This window comes from Nicotiana tomentosiformis, chromosome 8 (assembly GCF_000390325.3).
Source record: "Nicotiana tomentosiformis chromosome 8, ASM39032v3, whole genome shotgun sequence".
Classification (NCBI taxonomy): Eukaryota; Viridiplantae; Streptophyta; class Magnoliopsida; order Solanales; family Solanaceae; genus Nicotiana; species Nicotiana tomentosiformis.
Window position 1 is genome coordinate 83,892,409 of NC_090819.1, and position 20,122 is coordinate 83,912,530.

At 40.0% G+C, this 20,122-nt stretch overlaps 2 long non-coding RNA genes across 2 annotated transcripts; both read right to left on the bottom strand.

The window, feature by feature from the left end:
• Window positions 1-2,422: 2,422 nt before the first annotated feature.
• On the bottom strand, window positions 2,423-12,782 carry LOC104091544 (uncharacterized). The gene is made up of 3 exons (XR_011410069.1): window positions 12,613-12,782; window positions 12,462-12,540; window positions 2,423-2,484 (listed from the first exon to the last, which is right to left on the bottom strand). It is a non-coding gene; the product is annotated as an uncharacterized lncRNA (long non-coding RNA).
• Window positions 12,783-12,868: 86 nt separating this feature from the next.
• On the bottom strand, window positions 12,869-13,195 carry LOC138896678 (uncharacterized). The gene is made up of 2 exons (XR_011410070.1): window positions 13,080-13,195; window positions 12,869-12,962 (listed from the first exon to the last, which is right to left on the bottom strand). It is a non-coding gene; the product is annotated as an uncharacterized lncRNA (long non-coding RNA).
• Window positions 13,196-20,122: the final 6,927 nt, after the last annotated feature.

Below are 20,122 nucleotides of genomic sequence, written 5' to 3' on the forward strand. Positions count from 1 at the left end.
GTGACAAACAGAGTGACTGCGTGCGGTGCTCAGTCATCCCATCTTGAATTTCATGTATCCTCCTTTTAGTGAGCCACGTGTCATATCATATTTTTCCCAATACACCTGAAAAAAGAAGGTAAACTCCAATGAAGAAAAGAAAATGAAATCGAGTATAGTGCTAAAATAGATATTAGTGAGTAATAAAGTAGACGTGTATTGAACTTAATCTCCTTTGGAAAGTTATACTATAGTATTAATAATAACATATCCAAAAACTTAAATCTGTAAATTTGACATTCAACTATGCTCCCTATATCTTCATAACAATATATGTACAAACTTCAGTGTGTGTGTACAGTGGAAATTTGCAGCGTATAGTCAACTACCACACTTTTCTTTTCTCCCCCTAAAACAGCCATGCTCATATCCAAAATCCAAAGAAAAATCACAACTTTAAGAAAGAAAATCAAGAAAGGGTAGACTCGATTGCACTTATTACAGAACAAAGCTATGGGTGGTTTATGGTCAGGTGACTGGGAAAAGGCAACAAATAATATAGGGGCAAAAATTTCTTGTCAGGTTTCCTGATGTCCATGTCCTTATTCAACCAAAAATAATAATCAAAACAACAATATTTTATGTTCATATAGACTAAAATATGAAGTCATTTAATGTTAAATTGATGTATAGCTGGAACACATTAGAAGAAACTGACTGGAAGACGTATTGCAGGAAAATTCCACATAAAAGTGTTTAGGCTAGGGCAGAAGACATTTGATGATAATTTTAACAGATATAATATCGTATTGCCAATTGACTACTTGCTGATAGTTTCAAATTAAATTAGTATTTCCTTGTAGAAATTAATTGTGTGCTTCTTCCTGTGGCAGATATCTTTTTCATATTTTCAGTTAATTACACAACTTATCTTTCATTCTCAATCCTTCAAACCACTAAAAAAAGATAATGAAAGATTCCGTTTCAATATGACATTAGCAAATAGCTAAACACATATTGCTCATTATGATAACTTTTTGACTTTCATAAAGTTTTAGGAGTATAACAGTTGATATTGTTATAACTAAATTTTGGACGCATACCATATATTTTTACCTATACCATATTGTAATAAGAGCCATTTGAGCAATAATGTGATTTTTAATCGTCCTCCCTAATTCTTAATGTTAGATCACCAACACGACAAAATTCCTTTGTAGGGAAGGGGGAGTGAGACTTTACCATTCATGTAAGAGCCCAAAAAAGGTTTTCTTTTACAGTAGCAAAAGATCCCAAAAAAAAATGATCTATACTTCCTGCAATTGGAATGCATAAATCAGCGCATAAGAAAGACATTCCGTATTGTAATAAAGAAAAAAACAAGTCGAACTGCATTATATTATAATTATATCGATTCAGAAGTCAGAGGAAAGAGCAAATCACAACTATATATTCCTAAAAAAGACTCACATTTTACACTTTTTTTTTGCTTTCAGCTCTGCGCTTGAAGATTTAGAGATCACATCTGCTGCTTCCATTTACTTCATTTGTACCTAGAGGCTTTACCCTTTTTTGGCTTCTCTCGCTAATTTTTGGTGCAAAGATATGTTCCTTTTCTACGTAGGAAAAAACTGATAGACTGTACGCACATAGTCAAAACTTTTCCAAGATGATTTTCTTAATTGAATTTGAAGATTCTATCTGAAAATGTGTCCAGGATATGATTAATGGACAAGAGTTGTTTCTAAAAATGAAGAAAGTAAATTTTTCAGATCTAAAGTGTCGGATAAAACAAAGCTGAAAGAAAGTAATGTAAAAGTACATATAATAATATTTTGAATGCAAAAAATTATTCAATTGTGACTCACATAACTTTGGCAGAAATGATAGACTAAGAACATGTATAAAATGCAGTAATACAAATAAATATTTTGTCTAAGTTTATACCTTGACACATGTTGTGTCAAATATGTCTTCTGCTGTCATTGAGAGCATCTTTTCAGCGACATCACCGGAAATCATTGCAGTTGTTGAACCACTACTATCAGTAAGATCAATCTGGAACACACACCCGCAACCAAAGATGGTTTAATACATATAAGAAAATTATATGTTTTGCTAAAATGACACTTATAAATATGGCAAAGCGATAATACCGATGAACTAAAGTTGTCCGTCGTTTACTCTTGGTGAAGTCAAAATCTCTCCTTTCCTTCGTTCGCAACTTCTGTTTGCAACCCGAGCATTCAAGCACACAAAACTTTTGCACGTCACTTGATATTGATATTTCGGTCTCAACATAAAAAATGCTTGTCTGCCAACAAAAAGAAAATTACATGTTCATCCTGGTTTTATAAGTAAACTAACACACATTTAGAAGTTTGTGACTGAAATTCTGCAATGGGAATAATTTGCTGCTGTGTAGGAATCACTATGAGAGAGGTGGATAACCTTGAGAAATTGTCTGATGCACAACCTGCGAGCATTTCTTAGTTTGTTTTTTCCCTATCATCACAACGTATAGGAAATTCAGTACATTGTACAAGTACATAATGAAGTCAGAGAATAACACAAAAAATGTAACGACCCGGCTGATCGTTTTGAGCTTTAGCGCGTCATTCGGCGGTTTGAAGCCTTATGACTTGTACGTGTGATCGAAATTGAATTTTGGGAAGCTCGGAGTTGATTCAGATAGAAAATTCTAATTTCAAAAGCGTTGAGTTGGAAGAATTGACTAAGGTTTGACTTTTGAGTAAACGACCTCAGAATCAGAATTTGAAGGTTCAACAGGTTCGTATGATGATTTTGGTCTTAGGAGCGTGTCCAGATGTTGATTTGGAGGTCTGTAGGTCATTTCGGCGTCAATTGGCGAAAGTTGAAAATTGGATGATTTTTGGGAAGTTTGACCGGGAGTGGACTTTTTGATATCGGGGTCGGATTCTGATTCCGGAAGTGGGAGTAGGTCCGTAATATCAATTATGACTTGTGTGTAAAATTTAAGGTCAATCGGACTTGATTTCATAGGTTTCGGCATCGAGTGTAGAAGTTTGAAGTTCTAAAGTTCATTAAGCTTGAATTGGGGTGCGATTCGTGATTTTACCATTGTTTGATGTAATTTGAAGGCTCGGCTAAGTTCGTATTGTGTTTTAGTACTTGTTGGTATGTTTGGTTGAGGTCCCAGGGGCCTCGGGGTGGTTTCAGATGGTTAACGGATCAAGTTGAAGCTTAAAGAATGACTGAAATGCACCAGCTCTGGTGCAATCGCACCTATGCAAGTTTGACCGTATGTGTGTGACCGCAGAAGTGAGGGAATGGTCGTAGGTGCAGTTTGGGAGAAGCTGGGCAGTGATCACAGGTGTGAAGGGTTGTCCGCACATGCGAGGTCGCAGATGCGCATCCGCATCTGCGCATGAGAAACCACAGATGCGGAAGTGGGCTGGAGGTCCTGGATCGCAGAAACGATGGAAATCCGCAGAAGCGGGACCACATATGCGGTCAAGTGATGTGCAGAAGCGAAAGCACTGGGTTGATTATATTAATTCGAGGGTTCGTGATTTTATCATTTTTGGACATTTCATGCTAGGGCTAAGGCGATTTTAGAGTGGATTTTTGAGGGATTTCTAGAGGTAAGCCACTTGTGAATATTTTTATTCAATAATCTTGTTTTCCCATTGAATTTCCCACCTAGTTTGTGTGTATTTAAGGTGAAATTTGAGGCTAGGGATTTGGAGAGTTTAATTTGGGGATTTGAGTGGCGATTTGGTGTTGGATTTGAGTAATTACGGTATGGGTGAACTCGATATCGAATAGGTGTTCATATTTTGTGACTTTTAACCAATTCCGAGACGTGAGCCCGAGTCGACTTTTTGGGGTGATTTTCTAATTCCTTGCTAAAGTCGTAGTTTCATTATTTAAATTAGTTTCTTATAGTCATATTTATAGTATGTAATTGTTTTGGCTAGATGCGAGCCGTTTGCAGTCGGAAAAGCGAGGGAAAGGCATTCTATTTGACTGATTGAGCGAGATTTGAGGTAAGTGACTTGTCTGACCTTGTGTGGAGGAAACTCCTCTTAGGTTTTTGGTACTGTTATAGTATTTGCAATACGTGAAGGCCGTGTACGCGAGGTGACGAGTCCGTACTCGGGTTAAATATTGAAAATCCGGTTCTTACTGAGTAGTTTTCTTTTAATTTCTTAACTGAGCTGCTATAGCATGTGTAGTCATCATGTTTAGCCTAATGTCACATGTTTACGTATCTTAACTCTTACTTGCAATTTGTGCAACTTACTTAGTTGAATTACCTGTTTCCTTGATTTTGTATTTAGTTGTTAACTATAGGATTCCTTACTGTAAATTCATTGTTCCATTGGTTATGAGTTGTGTATTTACTTTTGGGACTACGAGGCGGTACCTCGGGAGCGCCCCTGTTGCATATTTACTTTTGGGACTACAAGGTGGTACCTCGGGAGCTCCCTTGTTGTGTATTTACTTTTGGGACTACGAGGAAGTACCTCGGGAGCTCCCTTGTTGTGTATTTACTTTTGGGACTACGAGGCACTACCTCGGGAGCGCCCATGTTTCATATTTACTTTTGGGACTACGAGGCGGTAGCTCGGGAGCTCCCCTGTTGTGTATTTACTTTTGGGACAACGAGGGGGTACCTCGGGAGCACCCTGTTGCATATTTACTTTTGGGACTATGAGGTGGTACCTCATGAACTCTCTTGTTGTGTATTTATGTTTGGGACTACGTGGCGGTACCTCGAGAGCGCCCTGTTGTTTACCTTTATTTGCAATGTTGTTACTTTTCTGTAATTTCTCATTGTTTTAAATTCTCAGTCATTTTATTATATCTTCTGCCTTGTTTCCCTTTTATTCTAATAGGGCCCTGACCAGACCTCATCACTACTCTACCGAGGTTAGGCTTGGCACTTACTAGGTACCGTTATGGTGTACTCATACTACACTTCTGCACATATTTTTGTGCATATCCAGGTACTGCTTACCCGACCAGGTACAAGTTAATTAGTCGTATGTGGAGACTTTAAGGTACACCTGCCAACGTCCACAGACCTAGGAGTCCCCCTCTATCTTTATGATATTGCTTTCTTTATTTTCATTAGACGTTGATGTATAAAGACACTTAGAATTTTTTCTTTAGATCTTGTGACTTGTTACTGCCGGATTTTGGGAGTTGTAACTATTTTGAATCGTAGTTCTTTTTTATTTCAAATGTTAAGGTTGAGTTTTTCAATTATATTCAGTTATTCCGCATAATTGTTAGGCTTACCTAGTCTTAGAGACTAGGTGCTATCTCGACATCCTACGGAGGGAGATTTGGGTTGTGACAAGTTGGTATTAGAGCTCTAGGTTCATAGGTGTTATGAGTCACAAGCATGTTTAGTAGAGTCTCGTGGATCAGTACGGAGACTTCTGTACTTATCTTCGGGAGGCTATAGAACTGTTAGGAAAAGCTTCACTTCCTTAATTTCCTCATCATGCGATTTGATTTCTTTGGGACCTATTCCTTTATTTCCTTCCTACTCAATCTCATGCTACGTGAAGAACTTGTTATCAATTGGGCATCGAAGAGTTGTAGTGTTACTGCAGATATGGTTCAAGATGTTTTTCCCTGCATGTCCGGGCATGCTATTATCGTCTCCTTGTGGAAGGATGTTCTTTTGTTCGAGTTCAGTATCTGTATTCCCTATGGTTTTGAGACTATGCACAGATGGCTATGATATATATGTGTTGTTATCGCACAATATTTGTGTGATGGTAGGGTGCTTATTTAGGTGACAAGGCAGTGAATGACTCAAAAGAAGGATTTCTCAGTGCATGATTCAAAGGTTCAGCATTCAATTCCAACAAAAAAAGGCAATCGGACTATGGATGTCCAGGTTTGGTTGATGAAGTAAAGAGACTTGATATTTTCGAGCATGGTGGAATTGTCATTCGTGATGTGGTGTCGTCATCCTTGTTGGAATACATTAAGGTTCGCCGGTGTTATGGTCTTCTTCGATTTGCCTTCAGGGCAAGATATTGGGAAGTGGAACCTAAGGAGCGATTGTTAGAGATAGCGGAGTGTAACAATTTCAGAATCTAATTGTTGTTTCTAGTATTGATGGCTCGAGAACGAAGATCTTCTAGGAGGTTGGGAGTTGGTAGCGATTTATCAGTTCAGGTGCTTCAGGTATGGATTTGACTTGAGGCAACATTTGAGCAGCGAAGTATGAGGGAGGACATGGCAAGAGGTGTCTTGCAGTGATTGAATTACTAGTAGGTTAAGTATGAAAAACGGAGGCTGAGCAGTTACTTAAAGAAGATGGTTTAACCGAATTAAGAGTGGCGGAGTAGATGTAGATTCTGTAGTAGGATAGCCACGTGCCTTGAGAAAGTTCAGAGAGATTTGGGAGTCATGGTGGAAAGTGACTAGGTCTACGGACCTTATTTGAAATAGTGGCTACTGCACTGAGGAAGATCGAATATGGAAGAAAGGAGTTGATGGAAATGAAGAGGGGTGTGAAAACTTGATTATCGTTGGGATGCAACATGACTTCGAGTTTGGAATGTATTGTTGGACTTTCAGTTGATGTCAATGGGGAATGAACAGACTTGTACAACTGGTGAATGAGCACGAGCTCAGGAGGGTTTACTGATTTTATGGTAGTTGTACCCAGTGCAGCATCGTTGGGAGATGTCAGTATGAAATTCCACAGGTGGGCTATCTCCTCTGGACATGTCAGTGGTTGTGTGATTTTAATGAAGTTTCTACGGAGAGGTTTACTTACCACGAAGCAGAAGGTCAAATATGCGATTATGGCTGATAATTTGGAATGTCCATGAAAAGTTTAATAAGAAACTACAAGAAATTTGGTGGTTTAAATGTGCGAGATCACGGTAATTGAGAAGGAGAAATCTTGGTGGGTTCTAGGTTTATGTAATTATAGCTTAAAACTAAGTGGGGGAGCCCCACCGTCTACGATAGGATCGTGTGGTTGTCTACTGGTGCAGGTTCTGGTTATCGGTGCATTGGTGGGTTATTATGACTAAGAAAATAAAAATATCAGGGATAATCTGGGCAAAGAACTTGATGGATGTGTCCTCCATTTGGCCTTATTGATTCATGTTTAGGTTTTTTTGGGTAGACTCAGAGTTTATGCTTCTTGTAGATGTGATGTACATAGAAAATAATCCAGCCGATTGCTTCTCTGAGAGGGTGTTCATGTGCTAGCAGCGCGTGGGAGTTTGATTATATTCGGGACCAGGTCTGAGTGAGTGACTCCCAACAACGGCCCTAGTGGGTTCAAGAATATAAGTGCAGTGCCTTGGGATTTCGGGTCCGTTGTGTGGTAAAGGATCGAGTTTTTGCAGTGGATTACAAACGGGACTTGGAATGTTCTATGTTATCATCAGGTATGCGGTGCAGTATTCGAGGAAAGGAATAAATAGCTTCGGATTCGCGAAAGGTCATGTAGAATGGGTGTACCAGATAGATATGTTATTATGCGCTTTAGAAGGGTATGAGATGGTTCATGGGTATTGAGACAATGTGGTCTCGTGATTCGGGTCACTAAAGACGATAGCGGATTGAGTTCGTTATGTTGTCAATGGAGCTATTATTATTTCTAAGACATGTCTAGAGTAAATTGAAAGAAGTTGGGTCGGTTAGTAATGGTTGAATCGACATGGTTATGGCAATGATCAGTTCCATTGGTGTGTGAAGTTATACATGTGGTTTGTGGTTGTACATGCAGGCTTGACAACCACTACAACTTGATTGATTTGGGAGGTATTTGATTCAAATAGCCTTATGGTGTAAATGGACTCCGGAGGAGTCATGGCGGTTTAGATAACGACTCGAGGTTTGTATTTTCCGCGGTTTGGGAATTTTGTTGCGTGTTACATTGGTTTTTCTGAAATGAGCTAAGTGAAAGGTTTCTAGACAATGAAGTGTTTATTCTATTAGTAGTTCAAGGGTTATGATGAATTCTTGTATTCTCGTGTAGTGGCCTGATGGGTGCAGTAAGCGGCATGTGAATTTGAAAGTCGAAGATCAAAGTTTTGGTTCGGTGTTGACAAGAATGTCACGAGCTCGGATGAGCAGGGAAGAATTCAGATGTTCAGAGTAAGTTGGCATTTTTTTTAGTGCCACCTGCAAAATTAGAACGATTGGTGGTATGGATGTGCAGACTTTGCTACATGAGCGGAAGGTCGTGGGAGAATACCCCACGGGGAGATTTGTATAAGTGTGGCATGTTAGTCACTTGATTGTTAAAGATTGAAACCAAGCATAGAGATTATGGTACTATCGTTAATGTGAGAGTTTATGCCTCGAATGCGCTCTATTCCTTTGGTTGCGAACTATGGGAGTTGTTCCGGATTGAGACGACTCGATTATTTGCACATGTATTTAGGTCTCGTGTAGCTTGTGGTGTTATATGAGCAGGATAACTCTCGCGATATAGGTCATTTATCGCACCTTAGTTGTGCTTGGGTTTTTGTGGCTTGTTGCGCTATCCGTCTCCCCAGAGTTGTATTTTTGTACTTGGCGTGCTTGTGGCCAATATTTGATATTCCATAGGTAGAAGCATTATGGATTGATAGGTATGTACTTAATTATTATTATGTGTGTATCGGGTTGCACACCGCAACGGTATCATGTTTGGATCGGGTTGCACGCCGCAGTGGTATCATGTGTGGATCGGGTTACATGCCGCAACAATGAGATGTTGAGTACGGTCCCCTATACTTATTTTGTGTATTTGTTTCTCATTCTCTGAGAAAGGTTCATAGCATCTCTTCGGCCGTTTTATTCGTTACGCGAGCCAGATAGTTCTTTTTCGAGAGTTCGTTTTTTTTCTTCTTATGTATCTTATTCGAGTTTATAGCTTGTTGGTGCATTGTGGGTGTCATATGAGATTTTTGGCAGTGTTTGAGATGGCTTATTGCCTGAGCAGCTTGTACAGGGTGAGACGAGGTTATTGGACCTGGGATCAGTGCGATCAGAGTTATGTAGGGTATATTAAAGAGCAAATATCGTTATTCAGTTCAAAATGAGGTAATGGTCATTGTCAGGAGGAGAGACTCCATGATTTGTTGATTCGACAGATGGTTATTATTTTCTACACATCTCTTCCGTCGTGGTAGTATTTCGAGAGTTGGAACAAGACTTATATGGGTCATTAGTTCTATTGTGCGCATCAGATTCGTGAAATTTCAGATATTGTGGTCGTAGAATGTTATTATGGGCAATCGACTTATGTGGTGCATGGTGTGATTTCAGCATAGGTGCACGATCATGTTTTGGTACAGTGTGTGGTGATTGATACGGTGTTTGAATGTTAGAATTAGATCTTGTAGAGAAATTTGGAGGTTAGAATTTGGTTCTAAGGCATTTTGACTAAATAAAAAGGGGAGGATCTTTAGTCTGGCTCGAGATAATGTGTTCAACTGGGTTGTGGTGGCACGGGTAGGTGCACGAGGTGTTAAACAGTGATTTTGGATAACTCTGGAGCAGTCCTTAGCACGTTCGAGGACGAACGTATGTTTAAGTGGGGGAGAATGTAACGACCCGAATGGTCGTTTTGAGCTCTACCGCATCATTCAGCGTTTTGAAGCCTTAAGTAGTTTCACTTCAGGTATTATGACTTGTATGTGTGGTCGGAATTGAATTTCGGGAAGCTCAGAGTTGATTCAGACGAAAAATTATGATTTCAAAAGCGTTGAGTTGGGAGAATTTACTAAGGTTTGACTTTTGAGTAAACGACCTCATAATCAGGATTTGAAGGTTCCATTAGGTTCGTATGATGATTTTGGTTTTAGGAGCGTGTTCGAATGTTGATTTAGAGGTCTGTAGGTCATTTTGGCGTCAATTGGCTGAAGTTGGAAATTGGATTATTTATGAGAAGTTTGACCGGGAGTGGACTTTTTGATATCGGGGTCAGATTTCGATTCCGGAAGTGGGAGTAGGTCCGTAATTTCAATATGACTTGTATGCAAAATTTTAGGTCAATCGGACTTGATTTGAATTGGGGTGCGATTCATGACTTTAGCATTGTTTGATGTGATTTGAAGGCTCGATTAAGTTTTTATTGTGTTTTAGGACTAATTTGTAGGTTTGGTTGAGGTACCGGGGCCTCGGAGTGATTTTGAATGGTTAACGGATCAAGTTGAAGCTAAAAGAATGGCTGAAGTGCACCAGCTCTGGTGCAATCGCACCTGCGCAAGTTTGACCTCAGGTGCGTGACCGCAAAAGCTAATGAATGGTCGCAGGTGCGGTTTGGGGGAAGCTGGAGAGGTGTCGCAGGTGTGACAATGGGAGAGGAAGCATGGGGACGCAAGTGCGGAAGTATATCCGCAGATGCGGATGCGCATCTGCGCATTAGAGACCACAGATGCAGAAGTGGGTTGGAGGTCCTGGATCGCAGAAGCGGGACCGCATATGCGGTCAAGTGATCCGCAAAGGCAAAAGCACTGGGCAAATTATATTAATGTATGGGTTCGTGATTTTATCATTTTTGCAAATTTCAAGCTCGGGCTAAGACGATTTTAGAGTGGAGTTTCGAGGGATTTCTAGAGGTAAGCCACTTGCGAACATGTTTTTCAATAATCTTGCTTCCCCATTGAATTTCCCACCTAGTTTGTATGTATTAAAGGTGGAATTTGAGAGTTTGAGGCTAGGGATTTGGAGAGTTTAATTTGGGGATTTGAGTGGCGATTTGGTGACGGATTTGAGTGGCGATTTGGTGTCGGATATGAGTAATTTTGGTGTGGGTGAACTCAATATCGAATGGGTGCTCATATTTTGTGACTTTTCACCAATTCTGAGATGTGGGCCAGAGTTGACTTTTTGTGGCGATTTTCTAATTCCTTGCTAAAGTCGTAGTTTCATTATTTAAATTAGTTTGTTATAGTCATATTTATAGTATGTAATAGTTTTGGCTAGATTCGAGCCGTTTGTAGTCGGAAAAACGAGGGAAAGGCATTCTATTTGACTGATTGAGCAAGATTGGAGGTAAGTGACTTGTCTAACCTTGTGTGGGGGAAACTCCCCTTAGGTTTTGGTACTGTTATGGTATTTGCAATACGTGAAGTCAGTGTATGTGACGAGTCCGTACTCGGGTTAAATGTTGAAAATCCGGTTCTTGCTGAGTAGTTTTCTTTTAATTTCTTAAATGAGCTGCTATAGCATGTGTAGTCATCATGTTTAGCCTAATGTCGCATGTTTACGTATCTTAACTCTTACTTGCAATTTGTGCAACATGCTTAGTTGAATTACCTGTTTCCTTTATTTTGTATTCAGTCATTAATTGTAGGATTCCTTGTTGTATATTCATTGTTCCATTGGATATGAGTTGTGTATTTACTTTTGGGACTACGAGGCGGTACCTCGGGAGCGCCCCTATTGCATATTTACTTTTTGGACTACGAGGCGGTACCTCGGGAGCGCCCCTGTTGCATATTTATTTTTGGGACTACGAGGTGGTACCTCGGGAGCTCCCTATTCCGTATTTACTTTTGGAACAATGAGGCGGTACCTCGGGAGTGCCCCTGTTGCATATTTATTTTTGGGACTACGAGGCGGTACCTCGGGAGTTCCCCTGTTGTATTTAATTTTGGGACTACGAGGCGGTATCTCGGGTGCGCCCCTGTTGCATATTTATTTTTGGGACTACGAGGCGGTACCTCGGGAGCTCCCCTGTTGTGTATTTACTTTTGGGACTACGAGGCGTCACCTCAGGAGCGCCCCTGTTATATATTTACTTTTGGGACTACGAGGCGTTACCTCAGGAGCGCCCTTGTTGCATATTTACTTTTGGGACTACGAGGATGTACCTCGGGAGTTCCCCTATTGTGTATTTACGTTTGGGACTACGAGGCGGTACCTAAGGATCGCCCCTATTGTTTACCTCTATTTGTGGTGTTGTTACTTTTCTGTAATTTCTCATTGTTTTAAATTCTTAGTCATTTCATTATATTATTATATCTTTTCACTTGTTTCGCCTTGACCTGACCTCGTCACTACTCTACCGAGGTTAGGCTTGGCACTTATTGGGTACCGTTGTGGTGTACTCATGCTATACTTCTGCACATATTTTTGTGCAGATCCAGGTACTGCTTACCCAACCAGGTACCATTGAGCTAGCCGTATGTGGAGATTTCTAGGTACATCTGTCAGCGTCCGCAGACCTCGGAGTCCCCCTCTATCTTTATGATGTTGCTTTTTTTATTATCATTAGACGCTGATGTATAGAGACACTTAGCATTTTTTTTCTTTAGAGCTTGTGACTTGTTACTATCAGGTTTTGGGGGTTGTAACTATTTTGAATCGTAGTTCTTGTTTATTTCCGATGTTGAGGTTGAGTTTTACGTTTATATTAAGTTATTCTGCATAATTATTAGGTTTACCTAGTCTTATAGATTAGGTGCTCACGACATCCTACGGAGGGAGATTTAGGTCGTGACAAAAAAATCCTATACCACTTGATCAACTCCAATGCTTGTGGATAACCAAGATCTTTTTGTATTGTTGAGTTGAATCTAGTTGGCAGTGATAAACCTGTATAAAGTATTATATATATATATATATATATATATATATATATATATATATATATGGTCACACTCGTACCATTATAGGGAGATATTCCTATACTTCTCCAAACGATTACTGGATAGTTTTCATCGCCGTTGACTCTCGACTCGATTTTCTGCTATATTTTGGTTCCTTCAACTTCTGAGAAGTCCTCTCATAAGGTGAGAAGAACTTGTTTTTTTTCTTGATAAATGCAGGGAATGTATAAATAAATTATCGAATAATCTGTTTATAAGAATACATGTATGATTTTGAAAAGAAATTGCAATTAGTAGTAATATAGTGTACTTATTGATTATCGGTGACAATAATCTCACAACACCTATTTGGACCTCGACCTGCATATTTTGGAGGGCCACAATGGACAACGACTGCTAGTATATTTCCTAATAAAAGTGTTTTCAGCAAATATTTTTGGAAAAGAAATGAAGTATAATAAGGTGTGTATATTTTATAGAATCATATATGTTTTATCATACTAATATTGGGTAGAAAGTAATAACCAATTTTTGTAGCAGGATCAGGGGTCATATGAGCAATGTGGTCAAAATCAGTGAGATTCAACCTGTGGGGCGGTGGCAATGGTATCTCTCGCTCATCATTTTGTTCGACTAATTCTGTAATGACCCGACCAATCGTTTTGAGCTTTAGCGCGTCATTCGGCGATTTGAGGCCTTAAGTAGCTTAACTTTACATATTATGACTTGCTTGTACAGTTGGTTTCGGTCTTCGAGGAGTTTGGAGTTGATTTGGAAGAATTATTTCGAATTTGAAAGCTTTAAGTTAGAAGAGTTGACCAAGGTTGAATTTTGAATAAACAACCTCAGAATCAGGATTTGAAGGTTCCAATAGGTTCGTATAATGATTTTGGACTTGGGCGTATATTTAGGTTGAGTATCGGATGGTCCGGGAGCATTTCAGCGCTTAATGTGGAAAGTTGACATTTTGAAGGTTTTAGAATTTCCTTAGTTTGATTTGAAGTGGACTTTGGTGTTATTGATGTCTGTTTGGGATTCTGAGATTTTTAATAGGTACAATAAATTGTTGACTTGTACATAAAATTTGGCGTCATTCCGGTATGTTTACGTGTGATTCAGACACGTTAGTCGAAGTTTGAATGTTAAAGTTAAAAGAAGGATTTAGATTGTCGATTTGTAGTTTTGATGTTATCAGTGGCGTTTCAAAATTTTGAATAAGTTTGGATAAGGTATTGGGACTTGTTGGTGTGATTGGACGGGGTTCCAAGGGCCTCAGGAGTGTTTCAGCGTGGTTTCAAACCAAGTTTGGGTGATTTATTGGTGCTGGTGTCTGGTTTTGTTCTTCACGAACGCGAAGGGATGCACGCGTTCGAGAAGAAGGATTTTGGACTTCTGGGAAAATGTTCATTGCAAACGCGACACAGGGGTCGTGAACGTAGAGAAGAAGCTGAGGTTTCCTTCGTGAACACGACATGGGGTCACGAACGCGTAGAAGGATGGGGAGCTGGGGGCGTAGAAGGATGGGGAGTTGAGATTGAGAAGAAGCCTTCATGAACGCGGCGCAATGACTGCAAACACGAAGCAGAGGGCTCTAGAAGAATTGCGAAGGATTTTTGGACAACTCATTTTTGGCCTTCGCGATCGCGAGGGTATTTCCACGATCGCGAAGAGGATGGGCTCGTACATACTTGTTTTAATTAGGGATTTAGGTCTCATTTCTCTCATTTTCCACTTGGATGGTCGAATTTGGGGAGCTATTTTGAGGATATTTTCATCTAGCAATGCAAGGTAAGTGATTTCCACTTGTTTTAAGTTAGATACATGGATTAAACATGGAATTTTACAGAAATTTTGACTAGTTTTGGATCAATGGGCTTCGATTTGAGGTGTTAGAGAGGCGTTGGAGCCGGTTATGGAACTTCTGAGCGAGGTAAGTCTCTTTTCTAACCTTGTGAGGGAGAATTTACCTAGTAGGTATTATATTTGTTATGTGCTATATGTCGTGGGAGCTACGCACGTATGAGGTTACAAGTGTTCGTGTGTATGCTAAAATTCTTGATTATGTACGGGTAGACTTAGACTCACGCCATGCTTTAATTGTATTATTTGAGTTACTTTTGCATGTTTAAATTCTTTAATTCACATTATAACCTGAGACTAAACTCGCGTAGAGTAATGGACTTGCTATTTTAGATACTTGACGAGTTACTTGATTAGCCGTGGAAATTTTACTTCCCTTACGAATTTCTCCTGCCTTGTACAAATTCATCGGAAGGTTTTCTTGAAGTTCATAACTCACATGTATATTTCGTGAGTGAGGTCAGGGACCCGTTAAAGTTTCATATTATATTGGGATCGGGCTGAACACCTCAACAGTACTCTTATGGGATCGGGCCTTTAGCCGTGGCAGTTCTATGAAATACTCTTATGGGATTGGGCCGCTTGCCTCGGCAGAATCGTGCATAATGTTTGATAAGAAGTGAGTGTATAAGTTTTCCTGACTTGAGATGTGACCCTTTTACTCAGTGTTGACCATTACGTATTCCATTTGAGGAGGTATCCGGTAATTGAGGACTTTGTGTCCAATGTTCAGTTGTAGACCGTATTATTTGACTTTATCTATTATCACTGTTTACTTACCATGTTTTATACTTGTCTACATTATTATATTTTTCTTATTAGACCATTTGTAAGTGTCAATGTCGACCCCCCGTCACTACCTCTTCGGGGTTAGGCTAGATAGTTACTAGGTACGCGTTGATTTACGTACTCACGCTACACTTCTGCACTAAATATGCAGGCACTAGGCATGTCATTAGGTGGTCATCTTAACGCATTGGCACAACTGCTGAGGGAAATTTATGGTGAGCTGCATTTCATGCTACGATTCGCAGCACACAGAGTCACCATCATGTTCATTTATTTTATCATGTCTATTTTATATTCCAGACAAATATTGCAGTAGTGTTGTATTGTTCTAGTAAATGGTCATGCACATGTGACACCGGGCTTTGGGAGTTTCTTGTGGATGTTCAATATTTTATTTCATGTTATTATTATCACTTCGGAAATTTGGTAAAGAAAAATACAGGTTTCTATGGGTGCTAGATTTTATTCTATTTACTTAATGAAATTCCTAATTTTAAAAATTAAAAATGAATAATTATTGAGATGGTTCACTGTTGGCTTGCCTAATGGCGACGTTGGGCGCCATCACGGCCGATAGTGGGTTTTGGGTCGTGACATCTTGGTATCAGAGCTCTAGGTTCACTTAGGTCTCACGAGTCATGAGCAAGTCTAGTAGAGTCTATCGGATTGGTATATAGATGTATGTACTTATCTACGAGAGGATACAAGGCTGTTAGGAGAACTTCCTTTCTTGATTCCTCGTCGTGTGATTTGATTCAATGGAAGCTTATGTCTTCTTTTTCTTCCTACTCATTCTTATACGATGTTAGGCGCTTGTTATAAATTGGGCATTGAAGATTTGTAGTGGTGTTGTAGATGTGGTATAGGATGTTTTCCCTGTGTATTTAGGCGTACTATCATTATCACCTTGTAGAAGGGTATTCTGCCATTTTAGCTCAGTGTTAGTGTTGCCTACGATTTTGAGTCTATGCACAATGTATTGTGATGTTCATATGTTGTTATCGTGCAGTGCTGGCATAGATGGTAAGGTGCTTATTTATATTTCAGTGAATGACTCGAAAGAAGGATTACTTGGTTCATGGTTTAGAGATTCAACATCTAATTTTAGCAAAGGAGGGGCAATCGGACTACGGATGTTCAAGCGTTATTGACGGAGTTGTGAGAATGGGTATTTTCGAACTTGGTGAAATTCTCATTTGTGAGGTGGTGTCGTCGTTCTTGTTTGAACGCATTAAGGCTTATTAGTGTTATGGTCTTCTTTAATTCGCCTTCGGGGCAGGATGTTGTGAAATGGTGCCTAAGAATCAGCTATCGAAGGTGGCAGTATATGGTGGCTTTAGAGTAGAATCGGTGTTTCTAATGTTGATGGCTCGAGAAAGATGATATTTACGGAGGCTTAGAGTTTGTGGCAATTTATCAGTTCGGGTGCTACATAGATGGATTATGATTTGAGGTTGTATTTTGGCAGCAGAGTATGAGGAAGGGCATGATGGGGGTATCTCATGGTGGTTGAATTGCTGGCAGGTCGAGTATGAGCAGCAGAGGTCGAGTAGTTCGCTTCGGAAGATGGTCAACTCAAAGTGAGAATATTAGCGTGTCGTATGGATTTTGTGGTGGGATAGACACATGCTTTGAGAAATCTTCATGCGATTATGGTCATGGTAAACAAGGGACCAAGTCTGTGTATTTCATTTGAGATGGTGGCTTTTGTGCTTCGGAGGTTTGGGTATGACGGAAATAGTTTGCTTGGTATGTAGTATATCGTTGAGTTTTGAATCCTACATTTGATGTTAGTGGAAACGAACAGGCATTTTTAACCGGTGGACGAGTGTGGGTGCATGAGGATTAACAGATTTTGAGGTAGTTGTAACTAGGGAAATGTCGTTGGAAGATGTCGATGTGGAATTATATAGGTGGGTTATCTCCTGTGAGCAGGCTAGGGGTTGCGTGATTTCTAATAAAGTTTTTGTGAAGAGTTCTACTTTATATCGAATGGGGAGCATGTAATGCGATGTGATTTTGGATCGCTTGAAGAAGATGGTATGACTGTCACGAAGTTGAGTGTGCTATTTTGGCTGATAATTCGGGATGTGTTATGATTAGTGCAACCAGAAGTTATGAGAAATTTGGCTGAGTAATGGTGCAAGATCATGGCAGCTGAGAATGAGTCATTATGGGTTCTAGATTTATGTGATTGTGGCTTAAAACTAAGTGGGGGAGTCTACCCTCTATGATTGGGTGGCGTGGTTATGTGCCTTGGCAGTATGGGCTTATCGGTACGTTGGTGGATTAGTTATGACTGAGGGAAGAAAACATCAGGGGTAAGTAAGGCAAGGAATTTGATGGTCGTGTGTTAATGGAGCACTAGTTGTTATCTATATATTCGGGATCATGTCAGGGTAGGCGACTCTTAACAACGGTTCTAGTGAGCCCAAAATTTTAAGTGTGATGCCTAAGAAATTTTGGTTTCACTATGTGGCTGATGATTGGGTTTTGTAGTAGAGTGTGAAGGGTACTTAGAAAATTTCTATGTTATAATCGAGTCTGCGGTGCAGTGTTAGAGAAATGAGAGAAACAACTTCGGATTCGTAGAAGATCTAATCAGCGTAGTTGTAACAGTTGGAGATACTAATGAGTGCATAAGGAGGGCATAAAATGGCTTATGGGTATTGAGACATCGTGGTCTCGTGATTTGGGTCACTCGGGATGAGTGTTGATTGAGGTTTGTTACATGTTTGAATAGGGGTGTTGATTCTGAAGGCAATTCAAGAAGAAATCAAAGGAAGCTGAGTCAGTCTAGTAGTGGTTGGGTCAGCATGGTTAAGGAAATGATCGGTTCCTTCGGTGTGGTAAATCTATACAGGTGATTCATGGTTGTACGTGCAGGTTTGACAGCTACCGTAATTTGATAGATTTGGAGGTATTTGATTCATATGGTTTGTTATGTGTAAATTTATCCCGGAAGAGTTATGGAAGTTTAGAACACGAATTGAGTTTTGTGTGTTTTGCAATTATAGGAAGTTGGTTGTGTGTTGCGATTCGTCTTTTGAAATGAGTTAAATGAAAGTTTTTTAGCTGATGAAATGTTTATTCTACTGGTGGTTCATGAGTTATGATGAAAGTTTTGTACTCTCGCATAGCAGCATGATAGGTGCAGTGAGCGGTATGGAAATTGGAAGTTGAGGATCAAGGTTGCGGTTCAGTTTTAATAAGAATGTGACGAGCTCATAGAAGCGGGGGAAGATTTCAGATGTTCAGAGTATGCTAGCGCTATCTTAGTGTCTCCTGAGATCGATGTTCTGTGGAAGAGGCATTGTGTATTGATTTTCTGATTCTTGATTTGCACTACAGAATTAGTACGATTGGTGGTATGGATGTTCATATTCGGCATAGCATCGCTTATGGATGATTTTCGGGCACGGTGGATGATATTGCTGCCTTTGTCTATTTCAGGTGCTACTTTTTTATGTCACGGTTTGTGAGACGAATTGATTATTCACTCATGTATTATGACCTGGCGTAGTTTGTGGTATTATATGAGCGAGACGGCTCTCGAGATGCTAGTTGTTTATTGCACCTTAGTCATGCTTGGAATTTGCAGCGCATGTTGTTATCTGTCGCCCAAGAGTTGTATTTATGCACTTGGCGTGTTGTGGTCGATATTCGGGCATTTCGTGGGTATGAGCATTATGGCTTGACAAGTATTTCCTTATTGATTATTATGTGTGGATCGGGTGGCACGCCGCTACGGGTATGATGTTCGGATCGGGTTGTGCGTCGTAATGGTATCATGTTGGGTACAACACCTTGTATATACCTTGTGTGTTTTGTTTCTCATCTTTGAGATAGGTACATAGTGTTTGGTTGGTTGTACTATTCGTTATGCTGGCTGGTTAGTTCTTTACCAGAGTTTGCTTTCCCTTATGGGTCATATTCGAATTGTGCCTTGTTGGCGCATTGGTGGCATCGTAGGTGATTTTATGTGGTGTTTGAGGTGGCTCATTGCCGAGCAACGTGTACTGGGTGAGAAGAGGTTGTGGGACATGGAATCAGTGTAAATGGATTTACATGATGTATATTAGAAGGAAAATGTCACTAATTAGTTTAGAATGCGGCAAAGGTTCATGTCGAGTAGAGAGACTTCATGAGTTATTGGTTTGGTGGGTGGCTATGAGTTTTTACACACCTCTTTCATCGTTGTAGTATTGCGAGAGTTGGAACGTGGCTTATATGTGTTATGAGGAATATTACAAGCATCAGATTCATGAATTTGCAGCTATTGTGGTTAGAGGAAGTTACTATGGGAAAATGTGTTATGCGGCACATGGTATGATTACGACATGGGTGTATGATCGTGTTTTGGGTTAGCATGCTGAGATCTATACGACGTTTGTATGTTAGAATAGGACCTTGTAGAGAATTCTGGATATTGGAATTTGGTTCTGAGGCGTGTGGGCTAGGGTAGCAGGAAGGATCATTAGTCTAGCTTGAGCCAAAGTGCTCATATGGATTGTGGTGGCACGGGTAGGCACGCGTGGTGTCAGACAGTGACTCTGGGCAAACTCTTGAGTGATTTTGGCACGTTCGAGGACGGATAGGTCATTTTGAGATCTAGCACGTCGTTCGGCGGTTTGAGGCCTTGAATAGATTCACTTTATGTTTTATGACTTGCACGTATTGTTGGTTTCATTCTTCGAGGAGTTCGTACCTATTTGGAAGAATAATTCTTAATTCGTAAGCTTTAAGTTGGAAGAGTTGACCAAGATTGAATTTTGAGTAAAAGACCTCGGAATCGGATATTGAAGGTTCCAATAGGTTTGTATGATGATTTTGGACTTAGGCACATATTCGAATTGAGTATGGGATGGTCCGGGAACATTTCGGCGCTTAATGCGAAAAGTTGGCATTTTGAAGGCTTT